At 41.0% G+C, this 13,310-nt stretch overlaps 1 protein-coding gene and 1 non-coding gene across 2 annotated transcripts in view; one reads left to right on the forward strand and one right to left on the reverse strand.

The window, feature by feature from the left end:
• Positions 1–13,310, reverse strand: part of LOC138615940 (ras and Rab interactor 2-like) — a 459,963-nt gene that overhangs the window by 67,320 nt on the left and 379,333 nt on the right. The window lies entirely within an intron of this gene.
• trnai-uau (transfer RNA isoleucine (anticodon UAU)) lies at positions 888–981 on the forward strand. The gene is made up of 2 exons: positions 888–925; positions 946–981. It is a non-coding gene; the product is annotated as a tRNA-Ile (tRNA).

A 13,310-nucleotide genomic window follows, 5' to 3' on the forward strand; every position in this document is an offset into this window, starting at 1 on the left:
CTGAGAAAGTGAGATTTAAAATACTGTTTTCTGTGAAATTATCCACACAAAGTGACTTGAAACCACTTTGGCAATGTAGTGTATCCCATTTGCCATAGTTCTGAGTAGTAAACTTCTTAGTTAACAATTAGTTTAAGCCGTGGCACTGTCATGCAGTTTTATGTTGTATTTGAGCTTCTCTCGCTGAGATAAGGCTGTTTTTGAAATATTGTGTTTCCTGTTAAATTGTCCACACGAAGTGACTTGAAACCACTTTGGCCATGTAGTGTATCCCATTTGCCATTCTACTGTTGAAAAAAACTTGTTTGGATACACTTAGTTTAAGCCGTGGCACTGCAATGCAGTTTTACATTAGGCTGATAATCTCAGATTTGAAATAGTGTTTGCCCTGATATTGTACACAGCATGTGACTTGTACCGTCTGTATCTGTAGAATGGGGTTACAAGTGAAACCTACGGGATGGCCACGTGTCTGTGAGCAGGACACGTTCCATCCCGGAAATGTTTCTGTCTATTTCTGACGTCATCAGCTGCTGCACGTAAGACTTCTCTGACCCATCCTTCATTTATCGGAAACCCGCTTGAATATCACTGATAGCCATATTGATATATTATTCACCACATATTGAAATATGGCTGAACTATGGAACAGCTCTTCTCGTTATTTGCATTTTCTGTCCGGTAGCCCCGTGACACGTTTTAATCCCTCTTCGCGTAATAACGTGCAAACATTTTAACTCGACTATTAAAATATATGTCGCTATTGATAAATACAAACATTAACGTGATTTGAACGTTGCGGCTTTAAAAATTAAACTAAAATGAAGAATAATCATACCGGAAGTTGTGTCTCGTTCATAAACCCAACTGTGGCCACAATGCACTGAGCTCCAGTGGCGCAATCGGTTAGCGCGCGGTACTTATATGACAGTACACTGTAGAGCAATGCCGAGGTTGTGAGTTCGAGCCTCACCTGGAGCAGTCTTTTGATAGTCCTCTTTATTACAGAATATAACCATTGTGCATATTTTAAAATGCAATAAATTTTGACGTCAACTTAAAATGTATTCTTACACACAAACCACACATTGATAGGGTTGTTATTTAGAGAACATAGCAATCCTCAAATTTACATAGTAACACAAAGTTTACACTGACTTTAGCATTTTCATACATGAAAAACCATCTTGGTGTGTCATTTACAGACATATTTGTATTTTAAATCACATTGTGACAGAATTGTTGTAAGTATTTACAGATACTAAATGGTATTTCAGTTTTATGAACAGTAGGAGGCAGCAGCTCTCCATCTCTGCACAGACTCACTGTGTGAAAAGGAAAAGGACAACCAAACCAAAGTTTCACCAGTATTTCATCTTGCCCTGCTGACATATTGTTTGAAATGAACCTTGAATTTGTGATGGGTCTTATCCTGCATCAGTGTATTTACAAAAATGGTTAAAAACAGATGTGAAATCTCGCATCAGGACCAAAAATATCTTTCTCGAAAACAATACTTGAAGACATAGACTGTCACATTTAGATATACATCATTTTTTCTTTAATCATTATAAATGTGATATAGACAGATTTTTCTTCTGGCTACAATTTTTGTTTTCCCATAACATAACTTAAACTCCTCATTTAAACTACATAACATGTATAAAAACTCATGGGAGCAGTTCAAATACTAATGTGATTGGATGATTAGAGTATGTGTGAGTGAAAAGTGTTAATTGCTTTGTAACGGACTTGACATGACGTTTTAGTATCCCGCCACTAGAGGTTGTAGGTTGTCCACCGTTTGGACCTAACGGTCTGTATTTACTGATGCTTGAATCTGACTGGCTGTGACTGCTGTTTGAATGAAAACACTTAGTACGTTTTTTTTCCCCTCTTTCTTTCTCTCTTCCCACTTCTGCCTTTGGTGTGTGTCTGTTCTAATTTCTGCACATTTAACACAAGCCTGCACATATGGATGTCTGCAGGCGGCTTTTTAAAAAAAATGTGGAGTGAGTCATCTGGCTGGACAGTTTCATTTTGCAATGTAGAAATATATGAGAAGTGCAGGAGGAAAGTTGTGGGGATATGATTGATATTATGTGCATGAACTGGAAGATGGATAGATATGCTACAATGCAACACTCAATTCAACACACACAACAGCTTTAACCCCAAGGTGGATGAGTAGATATGGTGTATATTATTGACTGTCACAAGCTCACGAATGGGGCTAATGTAGAAAACATGGTCTGCTGAGAGACTTACTCCATTATGAACACTTGAGGCCAGATGCAATGAGCATGAGATCACCATTTTTGCAAAAACAGTCTTAAGTTTGGAATGGGAATCTCACCAACACTGCTCAAGACATTATCCAGTCTCCAACAAACATACTTTGTTAGTTTTTCTGACATTTTCACTGCCGTCCCTACTGCACCGTACCTGTTTGTCCAAACATTTGCAGGAGAGCCTTTTCATTCTGCCAGTGTTGTCTTATCTCCCCCTCCTCCCTCGGTGATTTCTCTCTGTGAACTAGCCTTCTCCTCTCAACTTGGGCTTTATCTGTGTACGTTTAAGAACAAATGTAAAAGTGCAGGGAAAGACATTTTTTTTTTTAGTAAATGATGAACTTCAGTCTTTTATCATTGTAAAATAAAAACCTTTAACATGAAGCCGTATATGTAATTACATCTACAAACAGAGACATGTTTGAGCAGGGCAGCTCAACTTAGTCTTCAGGCTGCAGTGTTTGGACTGTGAGGCTACTGTTGCTCTTGTGAATGCAAAATTGTTACGAGAGAGATATGGTTTGTCAACTTAGTATATGCTAAAGATTTAGCACGGAATGGTGAGTTTATACCAACAGTTTACATACCTTCAGTCAGTCATGAAGTGTTAGTACTATCTCTCAAGCCATTTGCTTAAGTGTAAGCCTAAACTGGTTAAAAAAGGCCGGCTCCATAATCGGCTGCAAACTGGACAGTCTGGAAAAGGTGGTGGAGAGGAGGACACCTACTGCAGGGACAGCGGAGCACTTTCTCCAACAGATTCCTCCAGCTCCGCTGTCACAAGGACCGATACAGGAGATCATTCCTGCCCACTGCCATAAGACTGTACAATTGCTCACCTCTGGCCAAATCGGTCCTACATCATTAACACCGTTACACTGTTGTTTAATTCGTTGCAAGTTTGTTTAATTTAATCAAATTATATTCTATTTTATTTGTATATACTGTGTATTTAAATTTGTTTTTTTGTATTTTATACTTTTACTGCCTCTATTTGTATTCTGTAATTTGTATTGCTTTTGCCATGTATCTTTCCATGCTGCTGTAGCTAAAGAACTTTCAATATGTGGTGAATAATATAACAGTATGGCTTTTCGTAACATCCAGGCAGCTTTCTGATAAATGAAGGATGGGTCAGAGAAGTCTTACATGTAGCAGCTGATGACTTCAGAAAACAGACAGAAACATTTCTAAACATTTCTGGGGTGGAAAATGTCCTGTTGAAAGAAAAGTGGCCATCCCAAGACACAACAGATATGCATTAAAAAGTTGAAAGTGCATCATCCTATTTTTCTAAAAGTGAAGGTTTGTAAGGACAACATGAAACATCATAATTTAACAATTTGGACTATAATTTATTTGTCAGTGTCACATATACATACCTGACACTTACCATACAATGACACCATATGTGTTAGGAAAGAATTTTGATTTTGATAGAGCTTATTAAACATATTAATAGGCCACAGTCATGTGCAGTTTTTAATTGGGATGGGCAGAGGCACTACAGTTTGTAAATGGTTACTAACCACACAGCTATAATTTATATCTGCCTTTGGTTTGTACCAAGTGTTCACTCACTATCTCGCGTCTGACAGCTCCCAGGCCCAGCTGTTATGTATTGTGGCCCGTGGGCTCTGCTGCTCATTACGTGTGAAGGTATAATTATTATCATTATTGGTTTTTTTGTTTTTTTCTTCCACTGCTCTCTGAAGCCCAGAGCGACTTCACTGATGAAGCACCTGTCAACTTGCCAAAAGGAAGTGATGTAATTTTGCCTGGCTGCACACCAGTAAAACTTTGAGGTCAAAGGTGTGGCTTGTCGTGTGTGTGTGTGTGTGTGTGGGGGGGGGGGGTTGTGTGTGTTTGTGTGTTTGATATAACCTACAGCCAGGGAGGGTGAATGAGTTTTGAGGCGGACGTGAGATAATGTTTTGTTCCTGGGAAGTCAATTATGTACGTGGCTGTTCTTTCAGGGGAAGTGTGTGAATTTCAAGGGGTCATCTGGTGAAGAATTCCCAGATGTCCCATTTAGATTTTTGTAACCTCAACTTTCTCAAGGTAAACTGTGAATGTCTCTCACACTTTATCATCATCATTTTTAGCAGCAGCTGATAGTATTGTGCATCTGCGTGTGTGTGTGTGGATGTAGGAGGGGAATTGTGGGACCTTCAAGTTAAAGGAAAGCAGCACAAAGTTCAGTCCTCATAGTCTTGTGTTTTAATATTACTATTAGCACAAAGGGGAATGCTACAAGGTATATATATTTCCTGATACATGTACCGGCATATACAGTATTTTATTTACCAGTGCAGCATATTACTGGATGCTGAAGTTGAGTTGGCATCAAGTCTTTTTGCCAAAATTATTTTGACAGATGTCTTATGGCAGCAGATTTCCTGTACTGACACCCTGTTTATTTTATTGTAGCTTTACTGTAATGTCGGTCTGAACAGGCCAACATTTTTGTCTCCCTCTTCTGCCAGGGGGAGTAATTACAAAAACACTTTTGACCTGCTCAAGTCATAGACTCTGCAGTAGACTAGTCTGTTGTTACTGTTGCAGCAGTAAAACAGTGGATACAATTTAGATAAATTGTGGAAAAATGAAATAAAATGTCAAAACCCCATGAAATAATTTATTTTACTGTCAAAATTTGATCCATTCATACAGATAACATTAGAACATTCTTGAAGAGCTGCACATTTTAATTATTTTACCTGCATTGAAGTTATCATAGGGCTAAACTGGAAGTTAGCTGGCTCTGCGAGTGGAAGTCTCTGGTGCGCATAATCTCCCCATAGATCATAGCCAGTTTGCATCACTCCACCACAACAGCTGTGTCACATTCAGACCAGTTTCTTGGTATACTGTGAAATATAGACAGATTTACACAATTGTGCTGTTATAATACAACATTATTAATAGACCGCCAAATTTAGAGGGTGTGTATGTCAGATGATTATGGACTGTGTGGCATGTCACATGATGCAGGTCAGCAGCTCGAGTTGACTGCCTGAACTAGCTCGCAGGTGTCGCTCCGTTAGTTATCCGTTAGTAATTATTATTACTGGACTCATCTGTAGTATACTTCCAATTTATTGGATAAAATGGAGATAAGCAACATGAAACCACACTACTTCACCTCTGTATGTGACGGTTGCTGGATCTCTTGCTTTTCATTTTGATGCCTGTGTTAACAGCTTAAAGCAGCCAAACAAATACAAACAAATCAATGTATTATTTCTCAAAAATATTTTATCAATTCCATTTTATTAAAAAAATAAAGTGGAGGCTACATGTGTATCATAACAGAAACCCAAAGTAGTCTGTGATTATATGGTGTCACTAATGAATGCCTCAATCAGAACATTATGTAATGGCAGTAGTATTACAGTGTGCTGCTATATCTCTTTTGCTCTGAATGAGGGTGAGTACAAATCATGTGACTGTTTCCTGGTTATAACTAACGGAGCGACACCTGCAAGCTAGTTCAGGCAGTCAACTCGAGCTGCTCTGACCTGCATCATGTGACATGCCACACAGTCCATAATCATCTGACATACACACCCTCTAAATTTGGCGGTCTATTTAAGCTGGGAAATTTCCCATCTCCCCCTTTCTGCCTGTCAACGACACTGATGCCTGCGTCAGGTCTGCTGCCAGTTTGCTCATCCCCACCACCCAAACATCTATCATTGATGGCCCTTATCAAGGGCAAACCCAAGGGTCCCAGCACCAACGCTGAAGGTGGAGACACACTTTGTGATGTAGTCATAAAGTAAGTGAGGCCCAAGCTTCAAATGCTCTCTGATAACACTTTATATCCAAAAGGTCAAAAGTCACCTTCACTGGGACATCAAAGTGGAGACTGTGACCATATTTCACATTCGGTTGGATTCTGTATTGGTTACACTAATCCTGGGTGTGCACTTTGAAACTGTTCTGATTGTAAAGATCTTCTGTTGTGTTGGGTTGACACTGTGTGTGAATCATCCTCGTTTTAGAACTTGTAGTTTATTTCCAGCAACATCTATATGTTGTCTGGTGTCAATCAGCTCTATTGGCCAAGCATGTGACTATATGAAGATTCCCTAAAAGTCTTCACTATACCACATTATATGAGTCTGGACAGATATTGATGTAAACTGCAAGGCAGTAATTCTAGTTTTTGATATTACTTCAGTACTCATGTGGACATCACATGGCCTTCATCAACTTTTCTCATATGTTCATTCATTTATAAATATATACATACTTACAGTTGTGTTACATAAGGCCCCATTTATGAAGAGTTCAAATATGTGTTTAAGTCAGTTTAATAAAACAGGGATATATGGTTGCTAATTTCAATCTAACTCTCAATTTAAAGGTGCTTTATGGAGTTTTGGTGCAAGCAAACAAAAGTTGTATTTACATTCAGTGTTCCTCACCAAGGTGCCTGCTGCCTCACGGCTGGAAAGTTCTGGCTCCTTTCACAGTCCAAAGGCATGCATGTTAGATGAATTGGTGATCCCAAATTGGACGTATGTGTACATGTGAGCGTGAATGACTGTCTGTATGTGTTAGCCACCTGTCCAAGGTGTACCCCTCTCGCCTAATTTCAGCTGGAATAGTCCCCTCGAACCCCTGTGCTGGGAAGACAAACATACAATGCATGCTCTAACACAGTAAATGTTCAAGGGTCAAAAATAAGTACTTCTACATTTCCACATTTACTTTGTCAGGTTGTATAGAAACCAAAAATAAACATGATGTCGCTGGTTACTGTAATTTGCGCTGCGCGTTCTCACTTAGGAGTAATGAAAAGTGAGTGGAGCAGCAGGTGGGAGCTGGAACATTTGTACAGTAGTCCAAGTTTTACGTGGACCAAACACTGTACTGAGCTCGAGGAGCCAGATGCACTTAAGAAGTGGAGTGTCTACAAGTGTGTGTGTGTGTGTGTGTGTGTGTGTGTGTGTGTGTGTGTGTGTGTGTGTGTGTGTGTGTGTGTGTGTGTGTGTGTGTGTGTGTGTGTGTGTGTGTGTGTGTGTGTGTGTGTGGATCCCAAGGGTGTGTAAGGTTAGCTGGCTGTCTTCCTTGCTGCACCTCCTTAACCTAATTAAATATCCCTCCAACAGCCTGGCTCATGTGCCAGCTTCAGTCACACACACACACACACACACACACACACACACACACACACACACACACACACACACACACACACACACACACACACACACACACACACACACACACACACACACACTCTTCCTGGAAATTATAGTGGATTTAAAGGATTTGCAGCACTTCACTCTTCATTTACAGCCTCTCGGGTCAGATACCCAACATGCTGTACGAATCAGTTTTATAGGTACACATGAATAGATTCGTTCCCTTGTTTTATATCCAGGAAACTATTTCAGTGTCCCATAACTTCCAGGAAACTTGAAACTCCTTTAGATCTGCGACTTCCTATATCTTCCACGCAAGATTTAAAGCTTTCATTTGTCCAAAGGGGATTAAAAAAGGGAGTATTATCATCCTGAATGGTTAGTTTGTTTATATCCTTCTGCCCCTCTCTTTGATTCTGGCCTGGTGAATGTGATCAGACCACATCCTCTACAATGCTGCCCATTCAGATAGATGTCACTAATAATGACAGTGTGGGCGTCTGGAAGAGAAGGGATCCTTATGAGGGTCCTTCCTGAGGGTCTGAGCCAAGCAGCACTCTGAGCTGGATTGACCTGAACTCACGGCAATAACAGAGAAGAGAGGTTGAAGATGTGAATCTGTCTGCAGTTGTCTCTTTGACTGTTGCTCTGTCTTTTCCCATGAACAGTTTGCATGTGCAGATAAACACACCCACACCCACGTTAAACAACTCTAAATTCTTTAAAACATCTGCCTCTGTCACACAAGCACACACACACACACACACACACACACACACACACACACACACACACACACACACACACACACACACACACACCCTGCGGTCACGATGACTTGTATATTTTCTGCTTTATTGCTATGACAAACACCATAATCTTCATTTTGGCACGGGCCAGGTGTACTTCATCAGTCCTCTAGATTCGTGGACTTATAAACCGTTCATTGTGTCCTTTTTTTGCTCACCGTGTAACAATCACACAGTGTGAGTCAGATATGGATAGTACAGAGAACAGATTGATGACCTTTGATAGAGGAAGCGGCCTGTCTGATCCTGTGGCGGTATGATTGTATGCTCTATCCGCGCTGCCAGCTCAGAGGCACTGTGGTCGGAAAAGAAGGGAACGAGGCATGATTAGTGTGTTTGTGTATCTGCTGTGTGTGAGGGAATGTGTGTTTGTATGTGTGTGTGTTTGGCGAGGTGAAAGCGCTTGGCGAGGCAGAGAATATTTTAACCTACTTTTATAAATGAATGTATAATCAGTTCTTTCTTGGATGTTTGGATGTAGTTTTGGGTGTAAAATGAATGAATGACCTTTTAGTCTTTTTGTAGGAAGTAACTGCACTTTAAAATAATGTGAAAGCTGAAGAGTTGCCGAGTGCTACCAAATTATGATGAGAATTTATATAAATCATATTACATTTATAAACACATGAGTCTTAGGAAGTCTATATTAGAATAGATAGAATAAAAAGCTTTATTGTCATTGTACAGGATACAATGAGATTACGAGTGCTTCTCAGGATCACTGCATATAAAAACAACAGCACCACAATACACATTCATTCATCAAAAGCCAAAATACACATTCAGAATACATAAAAGTCCAGGTAGAAGTTGGAGCACTTGAGTATGTGCTTATTGCACTTAAATAAATAAATACAAAATTCTGTCAAAATAAAAATATGCAAGCCGAATATTGCACCGTTAAATATCGTATTGTTTTAATGGGGTCTTTTGGTTACAGTGTGTGTACACTTGCTAAATGAAAAAATACCAGCAATGGCACATATTCCTCTTGCCTTTCTCAGTCTCGTGTTCAGCACATGCCTGTATGAGCATCTCCTGCAGGCAGACAGGGCACAATACCACTATGTGTGTGTGTGTGTGTGTGTGTGTGTGTGTGTGTGTGTGTGTGTGTGTGTGTGTGTGTGTGTGTGTGTGTGTGTGTGTGTGTGTGTGTGTGTGTGTGTGTGTGTGTGTGTGTGTGTGTGTGTGTGTGTGTGTGCACGCGTGCATGCATTAGTCCTGTATGTTGTGTGGATCTGTCGGCGCCCAGCCTATCGCTCCCTGTGGGCACATGAAGGGCGGTATGGTGGCTGGGGGCTCAGAGCTGCTGACATGACCGCCCAGTTCAAAGAGATGGAGCAGGAGATGCAGTGAGAGAGGGAACACAGCAGCCTTTATATTCACCTAGGCTGAGCCTGGGAAAACTCTGCTGCCCCCCATCCCCTCGTCCTTGCCTGTGGTTACAGGCAGGGAGGCAAGTGGACTTACAGGTGCTGCATAGTGCTGCTTAGGTTCTATAATACGCCAGAATCTGTGATCTGTCAGGGAAAAAGCCCTGCACAATATCCCATGTATTTTGATGAGAGCTAAGCGCTGATAGATGGCACAGTGACATGCAGTGTGTGAAAATACCACAAGCTGAAAAAGTGATCTTAATCTTTCTATCAGTTAGAGCTAAGGGTGTTCCCCTTTGTAAGAGGCTGAAAAATCATGTCTTATAGATCCACCTTATCACCTGACCTTTGACCTCCATCCATGCCACATGGGGGGTGGGGGTGGGGTATTTGAAGGTATGTTTGCTTATTTGACTGTAGCATTAACTAAAAGTGTATGCTTGAGTACTTGGATTGACAAATTTATTCATGAAGGGGCAGATTAGGGCCTAATCCCCCCTGGGGTAAAGCCTGGAACACACTGCCTGCGTGGCATGTGTGTTACCTGATGCTGCGTGGTGTGTTTTTATTTCTGTGTCCATGTTAACACAGAATCTGCGCCTATTTTTCATGCGAGCTGTGCGCAGTTCCAGAGAATACAGGGAATTAATCTGTGATCACGTGCACTGTATAATTCAAATCCAGTGTAGGTTGTCATTGTAATATGGCAACCAGGTAAAGGGCAGAGTTTTTCCCTGCTGCTTTCTCCCTCCTTCTCTATATCGCTTCTCTGTCACAGTGTGAGTGCCTGTGTCTCTCTGTCTCGCTATGAACGAGGGTAAACACAAATCCTGTGACTGCTTTTTGGTAAAACTCATCACTTGTCCTACCTCAAATATACTATACTGATAACAATTATCAACAGGAAACTCAGTGATTCAATGGTTGGACCTGCAGCCACAGCACCGCAGCTGACAAGCAGCTCGTGTGGCTACAAACACACGTGCTGTGTAGCGCATGGCAGGTAACATACACGCCACACAGGCAGGGTGTCCCAGGACTAATTTCTATAACAGAATATCCTCCTTCAACGCCAGCTACAGCACAATGCAAGCAGAAACCATGGTGACACTAAACAATATTGTTAATGTGGAGATCATGACAGAGAAACATGAATGTCTCAAAACACCTCTCCAGGTTTATTTTGCATCACTGCCGTATAGGCTCCCTGAAGCACAAAAAGCATCACAAAAGGAAACGTACCAGTGGTCACAAAAACGTGTAACAAAGGTGATCAAGCGATATAGTTTGGAACACTTACTCACAAATGTTATTGCTTCCTCCTGCTCCATGACTCTTACTGTGCTGCACTACATTCATGTGCAACAGAAACAGCCTCTGCACCTTTTGATTGCATCTTAGAGTATAACAGTGCACCCTCCTATTCTTTGCCCTCTCTTCTTTTTCAGCCATTTCCATCTTTACTGGGTTCTGCTCTTCATCATCATCATCATCATCATCATCATCATCATCATCATCTTATTCATCAACTTCTGCCACTCCTTTTCCTCTCTGGCACATCCTCCTGCATGGCACAACTTTATTTTCCGTTGGCTCCATGCTCTGGCAGCTCAGTAAAAGCGCTCCCACTGGTGTTATTCCATCGTCTCTTTATGTAGCACCATTCTTCTTTGCCCCATATACAGGCTGGCTATCACCTCTGACGCTCTGTGCTTTGTGTTTATAACCTGCAGCCCAGGTGCTCACACCTGGCTGTAGATACTGTTATACTTGTTGCACAGCCATCCTGCCCTGCCTGAAAGCTGCGGTACAACTATCCTCCCTCAGCCACACTAAAAACCCTCCTGGATCTTTATTTTTCCTATATTTTTAAGCTCTAACATATTTTTTTATGACACCGTTCTTAGGGCAGACTATGATAACACTTGTTGCTGGAACGGAGTGAGTGTACATTGGCAGGGCTAGGCAGGTGTCACTCAGCAGGCCCTTGCTATTTTATTAATAGCGTTTTATGTTTCAATGCAGACGGCTATGAATGTGGCTATTCAGCAGAGGAAGGGTTGGAGTGGAGCGAAGGAAGTTGTGTGTGTGTGTGTGTTTTGTAAGGACTGGCTAAGGTAGACCGGTATGCTGCGCCAGTGTCTGATGTGAGCGATCCAGGGGGTGTCAGTTGTTTGTGTGCGTGTGCGAAAGGAGGGCTGACATCATTCCTTCCAGTGCTCAGGGGGTTGTTATTGTTGCCATTCTCAGCTTAGAGGAGCTGGATCACATCACAGGGGCTCTGTCCTTTCCTACTGTATACACACACACACACACACACACACACACACACACACACACACACACACACACACACACACACACACACACACACACACACACACACACACACACACACACACACACACACACTGGTGGAGACTGGCATACACATTCTCACACATACGTAAGCATGAAAGAAGACCAATGTACAATCACACACACAGACATAGGCGGATAATTTCCAGTTTAATTACAGAGTAAAGGGCTGACACTGCTGCATTATCAGTCCTGGTGAAACCGCCAATTACTACTCAACATCAGCTGTAAATCTGCCTATTTTAATAAGTTAAAGCTGGGGGACGGAGGGACTAGGGGTGGGGTTCAGGGTGTGTGTGTGTGTGTGTGTGTGTGTGTGTGTGTGTGTGTGTGTGTGTGTGTGTGTGTGTGTGTGTGTGTGTGTGTGTGTGTGTGTGTGTGTGTGTGTAAGGGTACATCATGAGTAGGCACTTGCTTGCACATGTTGCCCAGACTCAGGGCTTTAAACACATTAGGCTGCATGCAAAGAACATGCGTTCAGGGGAAATTTACTAGGCCTGACAGCACAGTGCGGGCGAAGCAGTCATTTTCACCAAATGGAGTTTAAAGGTGCAATGTGAAATTTATTTGACCATCCACAACACACATAACAAAGTTTTGAGTCTGGGAAATGGCCGATGGGAAATTAGCCTTTTTTAACTTTGTTAGTAACTTGATACAAATATTGAACATACTGTCTTGACAGAACTTCTATGCACTCTTATTACTATACATTTTAAAAAAAAATATCTTTTACATTGTAAAAAAAAAGGACATTGAAAAGAGATTAAAAAAAATATGAGTCTAAAAAACACACTAACCAAAGTGATGAAAAAGGGATTCAGTGAAGGAACCATCGCCTGATTTAAGCTTTTTCTTATTCAAGTGATTTGGAGGGGATTTAAAGGTATAATGAGATTTAGAACATGTTTTATTTGTTTATTATTTTACATCCTTCAGATTTTCATTAATCAAACCATTAATTTTGCCTCCAGAATGCTTAGGAATATTTTATTAAACCAGCCCTGAATTTCTTTATAATTTTTTAAGAAGTTTTCTCTGTAATTTGGGCGCAATTATAGGGAACAACTGCTAAACTGTAGTTAAGTTTAAGTAATTGTAAGCAAAAACAGTGTTACCAGCATCCCTAAATGCTATTTTATGGTTTTATGATTTCCATGGCGGCTGGAATCAGAAATCTCACATTTGAACTCTTCAGACCAGATCTGGTCTAATGTCTGAAAGCACTTCAGTTGATGACCCCATTACCTCATTTGGTTTGTTAAACACTTTTTTATTTCCTACATAATTCTGGACATTATTTAGGATAATTCCTGTTTT

Source organism: Brachyistius frenatus, unplaced genomic scaffold (assembly GCF_029030835.1).
Source record: "Brachyistius frenatus isolate BFR_SWC_R1_liver_20210118 unplaced genomic scaffold, ASM2903083v1 Contig_8, whole genome shotgun sequence".
In the NCBI taxonomy this organism is placed as follows: domain Eukaryota; kingdom Metazoa; phylum Chordata; class Actinopteri; family Embiotocidae; genus Brachyistius; species Brachyistius frenatus.